Raw genomic sequence first — 16,863 nt, 5'->3', positions numbered from 1 at the left:
ATGAGTTCTCCAAGGGAGTGTGTGTAGATAGAGAATAGAAGAGAACCCAGAACTGAGCCTAAAAGGACTCCCACATTTAGAGGGTAGGAGGCAGAGGAGGAGCTGATAAAGTCACTGAGAAGGAGCGGCTAGAAAGATAGGAAGAGAACCAGGAGAGAACTGTTCCAATGAAGCAAAGTAAGATAATGTTTCCAGGAGAGGAGATGGTCCACAGTATTAAAGGCAGCTGAGAGGTAAAGGAGGATTAAGATGGAGTAGAGTCTGTTGGATTTGGCAAGAAACTAGTGTCATTCCCTTGCATGAAGGCAAGGAACTGACTAGCTCATCTCAGGCATATCATTGTATGATTCTATGATTTCCCAAAATTGAACTTTATAATCAAGACTGATTCAAGACCTAAGATTAAATATTGCATGACTACCTTTAAATAAGGCTTTGGATCCGGGGTGACATCAAAGTAGCAAACTGTGGGAAAGAAAGGCAATAGAGTGAGTCAAATGGGAGAATTTACTGCTGACATATTCTAAGAGCTATTCAACTTTTTGATTTGAGTAGGTGAATAAACAGGTGCACAAATTAAAATCTATAATTATCTGTCATGCTTGGTACTTCTGCTGCCTTGGAGCTAATATAACTTTGATACCAATTAAATAAAAGGAACAACTTCCAAACACCAGACTCACTTTCGTAATTCACTTGGGGAAAGCATTTATATGGTGAGAAGATTCACAGATGTTACAATTCTTCACTTTTGGTTAGGGACATAGTTCAATATCTTTACCTTCCACAAGAGGTGTTGATAGATACAACAGAGAACAAACAAGATCAGTGACCCTCTCAACAAATGAACTACAGAAAAAAAATAGAAGACAAACATAAGAAACAAATAAAAAATTATCAGGAAAATTAAAGATGAGGCTAATTAGATTTTAAAATATGTGAAAAGATGAATATGTTTTGGAAAATTGTTCAAATCAGTTGAAGACTTTAAAGTCATTGGCAGATCACAGATATACTCTTTTAAGCACTTTAAATGATAATGACCTTCCATTTGATGAAGTGGCTATTAGGCCTGATATTTATTATTTGCATCGTTAGCATTCTTGTGTGAACAATTAACATTCAGAAAGTAGATTTGTTTTCTTACCAGAAGGTAAACAAACTTCTTCCAGGTGTATCAGTGAGGCAAATAGTGTTTTGCTGTCCTTTTATCTGTCTTTATAAAAGGTTTCAGAAATGGGTAAATGAAGATTATTGGATTTAAAGGAGTAATTGAATAAAAATATATCTCTAGGACAGTTGAAGATTGTCGAAGTTCAGTGCATAGTAGGATATTTAAGCAGAGCACTTAATGAGTCAGGAATTTACTGAAATGATTTACAATGAAACACCCAACATGAAGAATGTAGGTTCAAATCAACCATTTTTACCCATTTTGCACTGACAACCTCCGTTAGGATTTCAGCAAGGCTTCACATCACTCTTCCATCAAATGAAAAATTTCAGAGAAATTGATTGATGTGTTATTTTGGGAAGGCGGGGATCAAACCCAGAGGAGGAAGTGAATAGGGTCTTGAGAAGAGCATATCTGACATGGTTTCTACTACTTTGTAGCTCCATGACATTCGAGTATAAATAATCAATCAATCAATAGGCTATATTGAGTGCTTACTGTGTACACTCCCACTACAAGCTTGTGAGAGAACAACAGATAGAGTAGGCAGATAGAGTAGAGAAAGATAGAGTAGAGATCCTGCCCTCAAGGATCTAATGTTCTAGCAGGGGAGAGGGATACTAAATTAATTTACAAATAGGAGGAAGAAGGAAAAGGAGACATGGATGAACTTGTGCTTAAGTAATAAGATAGTAAGAGCAGTAATAGGGTAGTGAAAATTTGTAGATACGTGCTCCTAAAGGTTTTTATGTCACAGATGCTCAGGCTGCACAATGGTGCTCAAGTAGCATTTGTGGGGAATATAACCTAGGAAGAGCAGAAGAAGTTAACCAGGGAAAGCCCACTGAAGGAGATATGATTTCAGGAGGGCTTTGAATGTGGGGAGAGCCGTGGTCTGCCAGATTTGAACGGGGAGGGAAAGCCAAGCAGAGGGAAGGGCAGGGGTAAGAGGATGGTGGTGGGAGAGTATAGCTTAAAAAGAGCTAAGACTACAGTGTATAGTGTAGGAGAAGAAGGGTTGATAAGTGGGAGAGAACTGATGGTGTACCTTCAAGTTGATGGTCAGGAATGTCTGCTTGATGCAGAGAGGAATGGGGAGCCATTGGAGGCTTCCGAAGTGTGCAAAGATGTGTGCAGAACACCATTTTAGAATACTGAGAAGGAGAGTGAAGTCTGGACTGGAGAGGGGAGATACTGGAGGCAAGGAGATCAGTGAAAGACTTGATGTAATAGCCAAGTTGGGATATGACAAGTTCCTGGATCATCATGATGGTTGTTTGGATGAAAAGGAAGAGACAGATCCTGGAAATAATAATAATAATAATAATGGCATTTATTAAGCGTTTATTATGTGCAAATCACTGTTCAAAGCGCAGAGCATTGTTCTATGGAAATGGGGGCAGAAGTCACAGGACTGTAAGCTTGCTGTGTGCAGAGAAGAAGTCTACCAACTCTGTTACTGTGTACTCTCCCAAGACCGTAGTACAGTGATTGCCACACAGTAAGCCCTCAATAAATACGATCAATTGACTGATAGGATTTGGTGTCAGAGTAAATATGGGGGTTGCGGGAAAGGAAAGACTCAGGGATAAGGCCTAGTTTAAGGGCTTCTGAAACTGGAGTGCAGCATTGATACTTGTAATGTCCAGGAAGGGTAGATGAGAAGTTCTGGTGCCTCTGGGACATCCATGTAGAAATGTCCTGAAGGCAGAGACTGTTGGGTAAGTTTTGGAGTTGTCTGCCTAGCAGTGAGAGTTGAAGTCGTGAAAGATATCTTTTACTTATATTGATGTTTGTCTTCCCTCCTCTAGACTGTGAGCCCCTTGCTGGGTAGGGACCGTCTCTATATGTTGCCAACTTGTACTTCCCAAGCGCTTAGTACAGTGCTCTGCACACAGTAAGCACTCAAAAAATATGATCGAATGAATGATTGAATGAGAGGAGATGATTTCCTCAAGGGAATCAGGGGTATGCAAATAGAATAAGAAGAGAGGAGAACTTTGAGAGATACTCTCAGTTTACAGGGTGAGAGGCAGAAGAAAAGCTAATACAAGAGACTGAAAATGAGCAGCAAGAGAGCCAAACAGAAAATTTTGTCAGGAAAATCAAGGTTAGATTGGGTTTCCAGGAATAGTCCACAGTGTCTAAAACAACTGAGAGGTTGAGGAAGATTAGGATAGATTAGAGTTTGTCAGTTCTGACAAGGAGATCATCCTTGGTGAGAGCAGTCTCAGTGGAGCAATACAGAAACTGTATTGTAGAAGGTCAAGAAGAGAGTTTGAGAAGAGGAAGTGTAGGTTGCAGGTCCCTTCAATGCATTGAAGAAGTTTTAGCAGGAAGGGGAGGTGGGAGATAGGGTGATAGCTATATGCAAGGTACAGTGGGATCCAAAGGAGGTTTTTTATAAGTTGTGGGAGAGTGGAACATATATAAAATCAGGAGCCATCAGACAGTGAGAAGTTGAAGATGGCAATCAGGGAGGGAAGAATAGTGGAAGCAAGTGTTTCCCTAGCTGTAATTTATTTAGGTATCTCTCAACTGTAAGACAAGAGAAACCAGGGATTGGGTCTTCTAATCTTTTGTATTCTCCTAAGTGCTTAGTACAGTGCTCTGTTCACAATAAGTGCTCAGTTTATGCTATTGATTGATTAATTGATTTAGAATGAGAAAAGATGTATTGGTAGAAGGGGTAGATTTTAAAATTAGGCAGATTTCCTCTTGAGAAATGGCCGACAAGGATGAGAGAGTGGAAGTGACAGTGGGAAGCAGTTCTGGAGTTTTCCTCCTCAAAAACCTCCAATGGCTACCAATCAATCTGCGCATCAGGCAGAAACTCCTCACCCTGGGCTTCAAGGCTGTCCATCACCTCACCCCCTCCTACCTCACCTCCCTTCTCTCCTTCTACTGCCCAGCCTGCACCCTCCGCTCCTCCACCGCTAATCTCCTCACTGTACCTCGTTCTCGCCTGTCCCACCATCGACCCCCGGCCCACGTCATCCCCCGGGCCTGGAATGCCCTCCCTCTGCCCATCCGCCAAGCTAGCTCTCTTCCTCCCTTCAAGGCCCTGCTGAGAGCTCACCTCCTCCAGGAGGCCTTCCCAGACTGAGCCCCTTCCTTCCTCTCCCCCTCGTCCCCCTCTCCATCCCACCATCTTACCTCCTTCCCTTCCCCACAGCACCTGTATATATGTATATATGGTTGTACATATTTATTACTCTATTTATTTATTTATTTTACTTGTACATTTCTATCCTATTTATTTTATTTTGTTGGTATGTTTGGTTCTGTTCTCTGTCTCCCCCTTTTAGACTGTGAGCCCACTGTTGGGCAGGGACTGTCTCTATGTGTTGCCAATCTGTACTTCCCAAGCGCTTAGTACAGTGCTCTGCACATAGTAAGCGCTCAATAAATACGATTGATTGATTGATTGGTGGGTAAACACTGTGGGTTTATGTCTTTTGGTTTTGATTTTGTCAGCACAGTATTTAATAATAATAATAATAATGATGGCATTTGTTAAGTGCTTACTGTGTGCAAAGCACTGTTCTAAGCACTGGGAAAGATACAGGATACAGGATCAGGTTGTCCCATGTGGGGCTCACAGTCTTAATCCCCATTTTACAGATGAGGAAACTGAGGCACAGAGAAGTTAAGTGACTTGCCCAAAGTCACACAGCGGACAATCGGCAGAGCCGGGATTTGAACCCATGACCTCTGACTCCCAAGCCCACGCTTGTTACATCTCAGTGAGGCACCATCCTTTTAAATCTAATAGAAGTTCTGTTTTGGATATATTAGATTTAAAAGGATGGTGCTTCAATGAGATGGAGATATCCCAAGGCAAGAAAAAATAAGAGACTGTAGAACAGGAAAGACGTGAGGACTGAAGATGTAGATTTGGATAGTGGTGGTGGCTTTGAAGCCATATGAGCAGATGAGTTCCATAAAACCATAAATGTTAATCAGAAAAAGTAAAGGGCTCAGACAGGAACCTTGAAGAACACCCATTGGAGGAGGAGAAGAACCAGCAAAGGAAAATGAGATGAAATGGTAGGGGAGATAAGAATTTAACTAGGACATTACCTGGATATATATATATATGTATGTCTTTTGAAAGCAGGAAGTGTACATAACCAATTCATTTAGGCATTCCATCCTTGTGATTAGAAGGTTGGAATTACCTTTGGTTGATTTCTTGATTTCTTCCCTCTCTACTCCTTTTCCTAACTTTTCCATCACTGTCAACAATACTTACAGCCTTCTTTCACACAAGCTTGCAACTTTGGTGTCCTCTCTGGTATCACTCTCTCATTAATTCTCTCTCTAGGTTTTGTGAATCTAATATTCAATGTAACCACCCCTTAATAATACTACTACTAATAATAATAAATAATAATAATAACAGTACTGGTTAAGTGGTTACTATGTGCCAAGCACTGTTCTAAACAATAGATACAAGTAGATACAAATTAATCAGGTTGGACACAGTCTCTGTCCCACAAGGGGCTCACACTCTTAATCCCCATTTTACAGATGAGGTAACTGAGGCACAGAGAAGTGAAATGACTTACTCAAGCTCACATAGCAGGCATATGGAAAAGCTGGGATTAGAACCCAGGTCCTTCTGACTCACAGGCCCGTGCTTTATTCACTAAGCCATGCTGCTTCTATATCCTTCTCCATCTTTACAATCGCCCCTCTGGAATACATTTTTATCCTTTTCTAACCTTACTGAAGAAGCTCCCTCTCTTATTGGTCTTTTTGTCTCTAGCTTTTCCCTTCTGCAGCCTATCCTAAAATATGATTCAAAACACATCACACTCCTATTGAAAAATCTTCAATGGTTGCCCATTACATCTCATAGAAACTAAATAACTCATGACCACTTCATGTCATCATTAATGGCATTTAATGAGTGCTTATTATGTGCTGAGCACTGTAGTAAGTCCTTGGAAGCATACAATACAGCATTTCAAGGATCTCTGTAAATTGACTTCCTTATACCTATCCACGTCTTCCACTCCTCCCAAGAGAACCTCCTAACTGTCCCTCTTTTGGGCACACCTTCCCCGCTCAACTTGATGTTCTCTCCCACTTTAGCTTCAATCAATCAGTCAGATCTGTTAAATGTTAGCAATGTTCAAAGCAAAGTGCTAAATGCTTTGGAGAAAACAAGGACATTAATTCAGATTTGGTCTCTGATTGCAAGAGACTCAGGAGACATTGGACGGGGGAGAATCGCAGAAAGAAAAATCAATGGATCAATCTAATGTTGATTCATCAGGCGACCAGCAGGGGGTGCCAAGTGCCTGAACCTTTGTTTCCTTTTTCCTTTATTAATACAGTTTCTTTCCACTAAATTCTTCTCATTAACTCTGTTATATTGGGTAACAATATGATACTGTAACACTGAGCCCGTTTTAACACAGGATGTTCTTTGGTGTGCGCCTCTATGGTACAGTCATCTGCCCTTAGCACTGCTCTGTCAATGATTCTTGTAGCCTGTTGAGTTGAAAATCTGCCCTGGTGGATCAGAAGCACAGTCTAATGCCAACATCTGGGTCTCCTATTGTATTCTCCAAATTGGCTGTGAAGGTTGAATTTAAGAGGAGCCCTGCTTCACTCCATTGATAATGGCTGATGGAGCAGACAGAGCTTCTTCAATTCTGACACAAAACAAGCCATACCATCGTGGGAAAGAAAAAATATCACATTCTTGACAATTTCTCAAGTCAAACAGATTCACTAGGAAATTGCCAGAGCCCAGATCTACAGGTGATGTCGTTTCTTTTAAGGCCTAAGAAAGGAATGGAGATTTATGCCCCGAGAAGCAATAAAAAGAAAAAAAAAAAACAGCATTTCTCATTCTTCCTCAAATCCCTAATAATGTAAGTTTCTGATGAAAGTCTAATTTCTAAGCTGTAGCATTTAGCAGTGAGAGTGTTAACTTGATTCCCTTGGGAACTATGAGGATCATGTCTTCTCCTCTTAGGAACTGACTTACCTTCCAGGCATGGAGCAGAGACTTTCCAAGTGAGGCCAATTAAGGTAGCCCAGATGAAGCAGGATCTCCTGGGATCAATCAAAATGACTGTATAGATGAGAAAGGAATATGCCCTTTCTCCCTTCTTGTTAGGGTTTTGGTTTTGCACTGAGGAATAATGGCTATTTATTTTCAATTTCAGAAAAAAAATAAGGGCTGGGGAATAAAAAGTTCTTTGTTAAACTCATATTTTCCTAGCTCAGTGCTGCTACAGCAAATTATACAAAGTATTCCAATCAGATTCTGTTTTTCCTAAAATAACAGATATTCATATTTACTAAAATGAATACATGTGAAAGTACACCATGGGACTTCTTTTGCCTATCCTTCACATCCAATATTTAATATTTCTACCATTTAATGTATTTAAAATCCACCTTTTTCTAAACTGAAGTCTTTTAAAGGTACATAATCAAGGTATGGTGCACTGTTGTTGCCTTCTGCTGTTGAGTCGTGTCAGACCCATAGGGGCTTCATGGACACATCTCTCCCAGAATGCCCCACCTCCATCTGCAATCATTCTGGTAGTGTATTTGGAGAGTTTTCTTGATTAAAAAAAAGGAAGTGGTTTACCACTGCCTCCTTCCACGCAGTAAACTTTGGTCTCTGCCCTCAACTTTCTCCCACACCGCTGCTGTCCAGCACAGGTGAGTTTTGACTTGTAGCAGATTGCCTTCCACTTACTAGCCACTGACCAAGCTAGGAATGGAATGCATCTGCCTCTGCTTGACTCTCCCTCCCGTAGTCGGGACCGGTAGAGTACTGGAAACTCTCCAGGTGCGACCCCGGGAGGGGGTATGGTGTATACAATGGTATAAAGTGTGTCATTTAGAATGAGGATCTTTGGCAACTATTTCTTTTCAATGTTGTGGCTCAGTTACCAGACTTAAAGAGCTGTCATATTTATGTGAAAACCTGTCGTGTTTTGAAATTGTAACTTTTTCCTTCCTTCCAATATGGAATGAAACCAGGCCAAGAGTTGCTTTCAAACTAGATGCCTAACTTTTATGGCTAACTGCGGAGATTCAGTGAATGAAATAGATTGTATCCTGAAGCACTGCAGATTACATTGAGTTTAATGGAACACATTTTCTATCTCATTTCTTCTTTTACCAAAATGAGACAAAAAGTTGTGGGTTTTAAAAATAAATGAAATATAAAAAACAGCTATGGGTATTAGTGCTTTTTTCTTTTCTGAGCTTCCTTGGAAGTATCTTGTTTTAAGTCTACTTTTAAAATAATCTTTAAATTGTATTTCAACTTCATTGAGAGCTAGTATATGCTTTCTCTGAATTCGGAGGGAAAATTTGATTTTGGAATGAAGAAGAGAGATATTATTCCTTGAAATAAAATGTAGGTAAATAGAAGCTAGATTGAAGTCATTTCAATTTGTCACTAATGTGTTTCTTTTCATTAAGAACATCATGCTATAATTTTAGAGCATCCTGTTTTTCCCTCGAAGTGTTTGAGAAAGTAAGGCCTGGATCATAAAGAACAGACATAAGACAACAACCTCCTTCATCCCACTGGACTCTAAGTTCAGTATGGCCAGCGAACGTGTCTGCTAAAGCTTTTGTATTATACACCCCCAAGCACTTACTCCAGTTCTCTGCACATAGTGAGCACTCAATAAATACCATTGTTTGACTGACCTTCTGAATGTGGCATATGTTTATAATTTGATGGAATTTGGGGAGTTTCTGTAAAAATGACTGATATTCTGAAAGTCTTGTCTTGTGTTTTGCTGTAGAGTTGTTTCTGACCCATAGCGACTCCACGGACACATCCCTCCAAGAACGCCCCACTCTCCATCTGCAATTATTCTGGTAATATATCCATAGAGTTTTCTTGGTAAATATAAGGAAGTAATTTACCATTGCTGTCTTCTGCAAAGAAAACTCAAGTCTCCACCCTCGACTCTTACCCGTGCCGCTGCTGCCCAGTATGGGTGAGTTTTGACTTGTAGCAGATTGCTTTCCACTGGCTAGCCACTGCCCAAGCTAGGAATGGAACGGGGAGGCCTCTGCTTGACTCTCCCTCCCATAGCTGAGACTGATAGAGTACCAGAAACTCTCCAGGTGCAACCCTGAGAGGGGTAGTCTGAAAGTAAAAGGAGTAAATGTGGTGTTCTCCTGGCTTTTTTATATAAATGATAATCTCTTCCTGGTTTGAGACAACTGTATTGTCAGAAATTCTGTTTATATAGGCTTGCAGGATTTACGAAACCCAAGGGGACATAAGAGTCTCACCAGAAAGTATTTTATATCTATAAATTAAAGAACTTGCAAAGTTTAAAGGTTATTTGCATTACATGAAGCAGAGGAAGGAAATTGATAGACTCTAATTAGACCAGCAATGTAATATGGTCTCTTCCATACAGATGTACTTTGCTCGACTTGTTAACAGGAATCATTCGATCAGTACATCACATTTACTGAGTGCTTACTGTAGGCAGAGTGGGTAGACACGTTCCTTGCCCACAGTAATGTTATAGTCTAGAGGGCGAGATAGACTTTAATATAAATAAAGGAATTATGAATATGTACATAATGTTGTGGGGCTGAGGGAGGCGGGAATAAAGAGTTCAAATCCAAATATAAGGTTGATGCTGAAGGGAGTGAGAGAAGAGGAAAGGAGGGCCTTATCAGGGAAGGATTCTTGGAGGAGATTTGCCTTCAATAAGAGTAATTGTCTGTTGAATAAAAAGAGGGAGGGCGGCCCAGGCCAGAGGCAGGATGTGGGCGAGAGGTAGGTGGAGAGATAGAAGAGATCGAGGTATGATTGACACTAGAGCAGTGAAGTGCTGATCTTTTTCTTGCATGGATAGTGGAAGACAGGATGGGATGGAGTATCCTCAGTGGCATGTATGAGAGTTGGTGCCATCCTCCAGGAAGGCTTTGTGACTATCAGCTCAGCAGGAGTTCATATCCCCATGGCAGGTGCTCCCAGAGCATGTTGAGAGCAGGGGCCCTTGGTAGCAGGAGGGAAAGCAGTAATAGCTTTGCTTGGCAATGGTAGAGAGGGAGTAGAGGTCATGGTGGTGTTCCCTGCACTTCTCCCATATCTGATATGCAGCACAGATCATGTCTGCTGGGCCCTGTGAGTGTCTGAAGCCATGTTGTGATTCTAAGAATGTCCAGTCAGTGATATCTTTTAGTTCAATAGCCAGTTCAGGAGAATTCTGGTTAGGGTCGTGCTAACAATGGAGAGTAATGAGATAACTTGAGAATTTCCATACTCTGAAACTGGGATATATGCTATCTACAATTCATGGAGAAATATGGAGACCAAAAGTAAATTAGTGAGAAATTATGAAACGTAGTTACAAGTCCTTGGAGCTACCAGAACTATTTATCTTCCCTACTGGTTATCCAATGTTGCATAAAATTAAGAAAAAAATATATTGGGTTTCCTCTAGTCCACCTTTAGCAAGAGCAGCAGCTGGTAAATCAGAGGGGAACAAGGAGAGAGAGTGGGCAAGATCATGTAAAATTTTTCTAAAAAACATTCCTTATTACTGTACACACCAAAAGGGAACTGAGTGCCAAGTGAAACCAAGGAGCCAAACAAAAAGTGCAGAAATGTGTCCCAAGAGATATAGGGCAGCAAAGCTTAATTAAAATAAAGACATTAAGTTGTCATGAAACAGTTGGTGACTGAGGACAAAAAATAATGAAAAAAGTTGAAGGTCTTGCTTACAAATACATAAGGAAATCATTTCAGTGGGTGAAATACAGATGAAGGATAGGGGAAGTGGTTTTGGAAGACAACTCTTTTGAGAAAAGACAGGAAATGAAGAATCAAAATGCAACATGATGTTATAATAATAATGATGGTATTTGTTAAGTGCTTTCCATATTCCAAATGCTGCGGTGAGCTCTGGGATAGATACAAGATAATCAGTCAGGTTGGATGTAGCCCTTGTCCTTCATCAGACTCACAGTCTAAGTAGAAGGGAGAACAGGTATTGAATCCCCATTTTACAGATGAGGAACCTGAGGCACCAAGAGGTTACGTGACTTGCCCAAGGTCACACAGCAGACAAATGGCAAAGCCAAGTTTTGAACCTAAGTCCTCTGACTCCCATACCGATGCTCTTTCCACCAGGTCACGCTGGTACCTGTTCTGATTGGTCAGGGTTACTAGTTGTCTAAAAGAATTGTGAAGAATAAGAACTCACCCAACTTTGTTCTGACCCATTTCCAGAATTTCAAAAATGGTTGTCTTCAGCGGGCATTTTCCTAGATTGTGAAATTAGGAAAATCTCACCTTGTCTTTTCTTATGCTCTCGAGTCGTCTCTGACCCATAGCAACTCCATGGATACATCCCTCCCTGAACTCCCCACCTCCATCTGCACTCGTTCTGGTAGTGTATCCATAGAGTTTTCTTGGTAAAAACATGGAAGTGGTTTATCATTGCCTTCTTCTGCGTGGTAAACTTGAGTCTGTGCCCTAGACTCTCTCCCATGCTGCTGCTGCCCAGCACAGGTGAGTGTTGACTTGTAGTAGGTTGCCTTCCACTCACTAGCCACTGCCCAAGCTATAATGGAATGGGTAGGCCTCCTCTGGACTCTCCCTCCCATAGCTGAGACTGGTAGAGTACTGGAACCTCTCCAGGTATGATCCTGAGAGGGGAGGAAAATCTTGGTTATGCGTAAATGTACTTATTTCAAGCGGTAAATCTTTAATAGAGATATAAAAATAATAATCTTGATGATGGTGATGATGATGATAACAATAATAATAATAATTTTGGTATTTGTTAAGCACTTACTATTTGCCAGGCACTGTTCTATGTGTTGGGGTAGATACAAGATAATTCATTCATTCATTCAATCATATTTATTGAGCACTTACTGTGTGCAGAGCACTTTACTAAGCACTTGGGAAGTACAAGTCGGCAACATATAGAGATGGTTCCTACCCAACAATGGGCTCACAGTCTAGAGGGGTTGGACACAGTCTCTACCCCACATAGGGCTCACAGTCTTAATCCCCATTTCACAAATGAGGTAACTGAAGCCCAGAGAAGTGAAGTGACTTGCCCAAGGTCACCTAGCAAACAAGTGGCAGAGGCAGGATTACAACCTAGGTCCTCTGACTCCTAGGACCGTGCTCTTTTCACTAGACCACTGGGCTTCTATTCAAAAGGTCAACATCATTAGGTGGAATAGACTCAATCTATTTATTCAGTCATAAATGTATATTTATTTTTATATACACATATATGAATATAAATATATGAATATATATTTCAGTCCCATTTAAAGAATATATGTGTATGATTTATGTACTCTTGAATATCCTTTAAACACTACTTGATTGCAGATAAGCAATCATTTGGTTGATCTTTAAAGTAAATGGTGGGCAGTGATCCCAAAAGATAGTTTCTCTTTGAGCACTTAAGCTGAAAATTCTGGGGCCTGGGCCAACCCCTCATAGCCACTGTCGCTGACTGACACAGCACCAGGTTCTAACAGCTGCGACGTGGCAACCATAGCACTATTCATCAGGAAATGAGCTCGGGTCAACTAGAAGTGGCCCAAATCTCACCCTTGGGAAGCACTGTAAAAAATGTGACGGGGTAAATGTGGACATGCCACAGGGCCCTGTGGAAATGAGTTTAGAGCCACTTCTTGTGATGATTGGCAAGCTTGCTCCATAATTAGTAATGACACGGAGGAGGAGAGAAAAGACCATGACCAGACACCACCGAGACCAGCCCCAGCCACACCGGGTTCATGTTTTAGAAATCCAGTCTGCCCTTGAGGATTAGGGTTCCACAGGGAGCAGAGGCTGGACCCAGCCTATCAATTAATGGAGTTTATTGAGTACTTACTGTGTGCAGAGCACTCTTCCAAGTGCTTGGGAGAGTTCAATGTAACAGACTTGGTGACACATCCCCTGCCCATCAGGACCTTACAGTCTATGTTCTACAGTCCTTAGTATATAGAGACAATCAATCAATCATATTGAGCACTTACTGTGTGCAGAGCACCGTACTAAGCTGTATTAAGAGATGTTGGGTCCAATTCCATCCCATCTCAAAAATTATTTAGTAGCCTACATGTGGTAATGTGAGTGTTTCAATATAGGTTTATGTTTCACTAAAGATTTATGTACTAAAGCACTGTACTAAGCTGTATTAAGAGATGTTGGATCCAATTCAATTCCATCTCAAAAATTATTTAGTAACCTACATGTGGTAATGTGATTGTTTCAATATAGGTTTATGTTTCATTCTACTACCTTCATCTATCTTATAACAATCACCTTTTCATAGTAATCATCTTTTTAGAGTCCACTCATATTAGGAACACAACACAGAGAAGCAGCAGAGAAGAACAGTGCTTTGCACATAGTAAGTGCTTAACAAATGCCAACATTATGGGGAAGCAGCGTGGTTCAGTGGAAAGAGCATGGGCTTTGGAGTCAGAGATTGTTGGTTCAAATCCTGTCCCAGTGTGGCTCAGTGGAAAGAGCCCGGGCTTTGGAGTCAGAGGTCATGGGTTCGAATCCTGGCTCTGCCACATGTCTGCTGTGTGACCTTGGGCAAGTCACTTCACTTCTCTGAGCCTCAGTTACCTCATCTGCAAAATGGGGGTTAAGACTGTGAGCCCCATGTGGGAAAACTTGATCACCTTGTATCCCTCCCGAGCGCTTAGAGCAGTGCTCCACACATAGTAAGCGCTGAACAAATGCCATTATAATTATTATTATTATTATTATTAGAGAAAGAAAAAAAGGACAAACTCAGTGCAACTTGCTAGAAAGCACAGTAAAATACAAATCATCCCAAAGAACTACTAGCTGTCTTTGTTTCAAAATGAATGGAAACAAAAAATGGAGCATATTATTTCATTCATTCAATCATATTTATTGAGCGCTTACTGTGTGCAGAGCGCAATATTAAGCGCTTGGGAAGTACAAGATGGCAACATATAGAGATGGTTCCTACCCAACAACGGGCTCACAGTCTAGAAGGGGGAGACAGACAACAAAACAAAACGTGGACAGGTGTCAAGTTGTCAGAAAAAAATAGAATTAAAGCTAAATGCACATCATTAACAAAATAAATAGAATAGTAAATATGTACAAGTAAAATAGAGTAATAAATCTGTACAAACATATATACCGGGGCTGTGGGGAGCGGAAGGAGGTAGGGCAGAGGAGAGGAAAAAGGAGGCTCAGTCTGGGAAGGCCTCGTGGAGGAGGTGAGCTCTCAGTAGGGCTTTGAAGGGAGGAAGAGAGCTAGCTTGGCGGATGTGTGGAGGGAGGGCATTCCAGGCCAGGGGGAGGATGTGGGCCAGTGATAATGGCATTTATTAAATGCTTAGTATGTGCAAAGCACTATTCTAAGTGCAGGGGAGTTTACAAGGTGATCAGGTTGTCCCACGTGGAGCTCACAGTCTTTATCGCCATTTTACAGCTGAGGTAACTGAGGCACAGAGAAGTTAAGTGACTAGCCCAAAGTCACATAGCTGACAAGTGGCAGGGCCAGGATTTGAACCAACAATCTCTGACTCCAAAGCCCATGCTCTTTCCACTGAACCATGCTGCTTCCCCATAATGTTGGCATTTGTTAAGCACTTACTATGTGCAAAGCACTGTTCTAAGCGCTGGGGGGATACAAGGTGATCAGATTGTCCCATGTGGGGCTCACAGTGTTAATCCCCATTTTACAGATGAGGAAACTGAGGCACAGAGAAGTGAAGTGACTTGCCCAAAGTCACACAGCTGACAAGTGGAGGAGCTGGGATTGGAACCCATGAACTCTGACTCCCAAGCCTGGGCTCTTTCCACTGATCCACGCTGCTTCTTGTCAATATAAGAAGGCTGTAGGCTTATTTTGTTTGTGGTTTTTTTCTCCCTCAAATATCTGAGTGACTTCATACCTACTAGAAAAGAAGTTGTAATAATAATAATAATAATCATGGAATTTGTTATGTGCTTACTATGTGCCAAGCACTGTTCTAAGCACTGGGGTAGATACAGGGTAAACAGGTTGTCCCACATGGGGCTCACAGTTTTAATCCCCATTTTACGGATGAGGTAACTGAGGCACAGAGAAGTGAAGTGACTTGCCCAAGGTCACACAGCCAAGTGGCAGAGCCAGGATTAGAACTCATGACCTCTAACTCCTTAACCCGTGTTCTTTCCACTGAGCCACGCTGCTTCTGTAATTAACCAGTGTTTTGTGAATAGCTGTTAGATTTATAATTGTGAATCAGAAATCCCATTTCTGCAAATAATTCCATGTGTTGGAGTAGTCACTCAAAAGTGGCCTATATAAATAAATCAAACAGTCATTATCACCCTGGGTCTCCATCCTTAAGGACTACATTTGGCTTGAAAATGGTTTTAGGTGTCAGTTGACTGGCAGGGCTGGGTCACAGGAATGTATATTTAACATGTGCCCCTTCCCATCCTTTCCTCCTCCTCCCACATTATGCCCCAGCCTATTCCCTTCCTGCCTGGAAGTCTTGACTCCCAGAGCTCAATAGCCACGCCTACCTATGCTATCGCATCTGGTTTTTGTTTTTAAATAGAATTTGTTAAGCACTTATTATGTACAGAGAAGCAGAGTGGCTCAGTGGAAAGAGCACGGGCTTTGGAGTCAGAGGTCATGGGTTCAAATCCCGGCTCCTCCAAATGTCAGCTGTGTGACTTTGGGCAAGTCACTTAACTTCTCTATGCCTCAGTTACTTCATCTGTAAAATGGGGCTTAAGACTGTGAGCCCCCCGTGGGACAACCTGATCACCTTGTAACCTCCCCAGCACTTAGAACAGTGCTTTGCGCATAGTAAGTGCTTAATAAATGCTATCATTATTATTATTATTATCAACAGGCACTGTATTAAGTGCTAGGGTAGATACAAGATAAGCAGGTTGGACACAGTCCATGTCCCACATGGTGGGGGGGGGGGTGTCACAGTCTTAATCCCCATTTTTCAGGTGGGGAAACTGAGGCAAGAACAGTGAAATCACTTGCCCAAGATCACCTAATAGACTAGCGGCAGAGTAAGGATTAGAAAGCAGGTCTTCTGACATCCAGTCCCATGCTCTTTCCACTAGATCATGCTGCTTCTTAGTGATATGTCTCATTCACCTTCTTCCTTTGTATCCTTCGAAAAAATATTACTTGTGAAGCATTTACTATGTGTTAAGCACTGGAGTGAACATAACGGTACCTACAGTGCTATCAAATTAGACCCAATCCCTGTCCCACATGGGGCTTACAGCCAAAGCAGGAGGGAGAGAAGGGTATTTAAACGTCATTTTAAAGATAAGCTGAGGAACAGAAAAGTATCTTGCCCAAGGTCACACAGCAGGCAAATAGCAGAGCGGGGATTAGAACACATGTCCTCTGATTCCCATGCCCATGCTAGTTCTATCCAAGCCACACTGCTTATCCCAGCCACAGTAAATGCCTACTTTGTGACCTTAAGCAAGTTGCTTAACTTCTCTGTACCTCAGGATCCTTAAATGTAAAATGTGGATAAAATACTGGCTCCCTCTCCCTCCTTAGACTGTGAGCCCCAAGTGGGACAGAGACAGTGTCCAATCTGATTTTCTTGCATCTATTTTAGTGCTTATCCCAGTCCTTCACACCCATTTATTCAGAGCACTGTACTAAACTTTTAAT

At 41.5% G+C, this 16,863-nt stretch overlaps 2 non-coding genes across 2 annotated transcripts; both read right to left on the bottom strand.

Annotated features, from left to right (window-relative positions):
* Positions 1-7,874: 7,874 nt before the first annotated feature.
* On the bottom strand, positions 7,875-8,012 carry LOC119920261. The gene has a single exon (XR_005448020.1). It is a non-coding gene; the product is annotated as a small nucleolar RNA SNORA7 (small nucleolar RNA).
* Positions 8,013-9,175: 1,163 nt separating this feature from the next.
* LOC119920455 lies at positions 9,176-9,313 on the bottom strand. Its single transcript, XR_005448200.1, has one exon. It is a non-coding gene; the product is annotated as a small nucleolar RNA SNORA7 (small nucleolar RNA).
* Positions 9,314-16,863: the final 7,550 nt, after the last annotated feature.

This window comes from Tachyglossus aculeatus, chromosome X1 (assembly GCF_015852505.1).
Source record: "Tachyglossus aculeatus isolate mTacAcu1 chromosome X1, mTacAcu1.pri, whole genome shotgun sequence".
In the NCBI taxonomy this organism is placed as follows: domain Eukaryota; kingdom Metazoa; phylum Chordata; class Mammalia; order Monotremata; family Tachyglossidae; genus Tachyglossus; species Tachyglossus aculeatus.
The sequence above is the reverse complement of the archived record's forward strand: the minus strand, read 5'-3'. Positions and strand labels throughout refer to the sequence as shown.